The sequence below is a fragment of the Nannospalax galili genome, unplaced genomic scaffold (assembly GCF_000622305.1).
Source record: "Nannospalax galili isolate Female #2095 unplaced genomic scaffold, S.galili_v1.0 scaffold765, whole genome shotgun sequence".
NCBI classification, from domain to species: Eukaryota; Metazoa; Chordata; class Mammalia; order Rodentia; family Spalacidae; genus Nannospalax; species Nannospalax galili.
The window spans coordinates 1,519,291-1,522,696 of record NW_008352647.1 but is presented as its reverse complement, the minus strand read 5'-3'; the positions used below and the strand labels follow the sequence as shown (position 1 = coordinate 1,522,696).

General features: G+C 35.9%; 1 non-coding gene across 1 annotated transcript; it reads left to right on the top strand.

The window, feature by feature from the left end:
* Positions 1-2,897: 2,897 nt before the first annotated feature.
* Positions 2,898-3,030, top strand: LOC115067081. The gene has a single exon (XR_003846513.1). It is a non-coding gene; the product is annotated as a small nucleolar RNA SNORA31 (small nucleolar RNA).
* Positions 3,031-3,406: the final 376 nt, after the last annotated feature.

Genomic DNA, 3,406 nt, shown 5'->3' with positions numbered 1-3,406 from the left:
ATTTATTTATTATTTATTTATTCTTTTCTCTGTTTAGGTCTTTAGCCCATCTTTTAATTGGGTCATTTGGTTTCTCGATTCTTTGTTTTGTGAGTTCTTTATGTATTCTGGATGTCAAATCTCTGCCACATGTGTCACTGGTGAAGACTTCTTCTCATTCTTTGGGTTTTCGTTTCCCTTTTTTGAGTGTTTCTTTTGCTGTACAGACGCTTTTTAGTTTAATGAGGTCCCACTTATTGATTGCCGACCTTAAAATTTTAAGTGCTTCTGTCTACTGATATTTTTCATTCTATTTTATCTGCATCTTTGTTATTAGCAGTTTCTGTATATTTTGGGTGGGATTTGGTCTACTTTTAAAATCTTTGAACTTGGTGTTTATGCTTTTAATTTATTTTTTGTATTCAAGTATATGCATTAAGGTTATGAATTTCCATGCTTATTTTCATCCCATAAATTTTGATGCATTATACCTGTACTGTTATACTAGTACTTTTAAGAGAGAAATTTCCCCACCAAACCTGACAAGACCTCTACCTGTATATTTATTATAGGGTTTTTTTTTTTTTGTAAACACTAAATAGTTTAGAGTTCATCAACAGATGGCAATACTTTTAAATCACATTGAGAATATAATGTTTGGAATTTGGATAAATTCCTAAGCAACCAATAGATCATATTAAAATACCTAGAGAAATTTAGCCTTATGGGATCCAGTACCCTTTTCTAGATTTCAAGGGCACTTGCATACACATTAGAAATATACATCATTAAAATCAAATGAACATGAAAAACAAAAGTCACCATGAAGGCTTTAAGAGTTTTGAGGAGATCACCTCACAAAGCAGCAGCTTCCTTATAGCATTTTCATGCCTGCTTCCGTTTTGGCCTCCCTCCTGCTCCTCTTCCCCCATGGCCCCTTGTTCCCTGTCCAAACTTACAAGCTTCCACTGTCAGTTTCCCTCTTTCCACTTTCAAGTCACATTTAATCTGTTATCCTCCCCATTCTTCTCCCCTAAGGCTTTTATTTCTCTTCTGATGACACCCCTTTCTAGTATCCTGGCCTTTTTATGCTCTCACTTTCACATAAATACAAACATAAAAGTTGAAAAGACCATATACATCATATAGGACTGCACTGTCATTCTCATAAGCAGATTGAGTCTCAGGTTGTGAAACTTTCTCACTAGTGCAAATGAATTGATTGCAAACTCAAGACTAGCTCTCCGTAGTTGTGTGATTGTTAGCACCATACTGTCCGTCCGTCTGCCTTAGTCCTCCCTAAATGATGATCAACAGGGTTATGCATCTACAGAAAATTCTTTACGTTACTACCTGGATCCTTCTGTATGGATGAGGTTTAATAACCCAAAATGCCTGTTTGAGAACCACAAAGCCCAGTGATGACACTGATTCCAGATTCTGTGGAGGATTCTGCTGATCCTGTACTCTGTTCCTTCCCAATCCACTTGCTGCTAAGCCCTGGGGATTTTCCAAGGTGATTCTTATCCATTTGGCTCATATTTTTTTCTAATTCATAAGACTTAATATTAAACATAGCCCTTGTTGATAATATAATCATGGCCTGCCACAGCGACACCTCATTGTTCTCCCTCTCGACCTTACAGTACGTTCATGTTCACTTCTTCCTTTCAGTGTTACTGTGGGGAATTGTTTTATTTCTTAGCCAGTAGGCTCTTCTCATCTCTTTTTTTCCAATCTGAGTGTCTATCTCATGTCTAGCTCTAGTGCCCAGCACAGTTTTGGTTATAGAAAGCACCAGCAATGGCATGAAGCCTCCATGAATGAAGGAAGGAATTTTAAAATCTTTAATAGACCTGTACTAGGTGGAAATGGTCTTTGGAAAATCTTGTGAAACACAAGGAATCACGGTTATATGAAACTTCTCAGTTAAATTGGAGAAGCATTGCTAAGAGTTCTAGTATTGATTACCACTTGCCACTGTGTTACAGACTTTGAACAATGATGGATAATTTCACTTCCAGTAATGATAGACTAAGTCATTTGGTTGAGTTTTTCCTGAAAAAAAGTAAAGCAGCTGCATAAAGTTTAAATAAAGCTCAATTAATTAACAAAATAATGAATCATTACTGGGTAGTGATCTGTAAGAGCTCAGAAATCCAGAGGTCCAGTAGACAGGGCTATTTTTTCCACTGTCAAGTGTCAATTTAGAGTGAAAACTAACAGTTCAGGTGGTCAAAGGGACAGAAATCTGAATGTAGATTTATTTAAGGGTTCCAATTTGTTTCCTGCTTGTAATCACTGCAGGCTGAAATGCTTGGGGTGATGATCTGGTAGCAAGGGTTAGAGTGCTGAATAATTTTATAGTCCAGAAAAATATCAAACATTAAACTGGCTTGAAATGGCCAAAAATACTGTGCTTAGGATTCTAGGCAATGAAAATGGAAATATTCACTAATAAGAAGTAAACTTTAATCAAGTCTCAAATTATGACCAAAGGTCAGTTTCCGAAAGCAATGCCCACTACACAATCAGAGACACCAAGAAACAAGGACAGATGAATTAGAAGAGGAAAACCAGCACAGAAAACACAGTCAAGAAACAGTACCCAACGATTACAAGACACTATCCACCTTTCCTCAGTATATTTTAATGAAATAAATGTTACAATTAAAGCATTTTCATGGAACCAGAAACCCAAAAAATGATATTGAAAATTCAAGAAAGAATAAAATATACAATCTAGAATTGAAGTTAAGTAGGTGACTGGCTAAGTTTAAAAGAAAGGAAGAATCGATTGAGATCCATTAGAAGATAGATCAGAAGTCTATGTAAAATAAAGGAAAAGAAATAGGCATGAAATACAGAAGAAAAGAGACAAATCCCAACTACCATTATGTAACCGACGTCTACGTGACATGCATCTGTTTGACAGACCCGAAGCAGTTACTGTCTGCTTCTAGATTTCCATTAAAGATGCAAGAAAAGAGCTTCCTCGTGCTTTCTGTCTTTCTGATTGCAATAGCCAAGACTGAATGGAGGAACACAGAGGGAAAAAAGAGAAGTGTATGCAACGTAAAAAATATTTAGTAACATTCCAATACAGCAACCACTATGTTCATTAATGAGCCGAGTACTTGAAACATGACTGTTGAAACCAAAGAATTTATGCTTCAAATTTATTTTGATTAGATACGGTTTGTTTTCCATACCTATATATGTTCACAGGCTAGTGTATTAAGAACTGTAGAAGGTGTATACAGAAATCCTAATGTGTGGTTAATGGGAATATCAGAACCGAAAAAGACAGAGAATGAAATATGTACAATGTTTGAAGTGATCAGGGCTCAAATACCTTCAGAAATAATGAAAGACACTAATCCACACATTCCAAAAACAAAACAAATCTCAAGTAGGAATTAAAAGA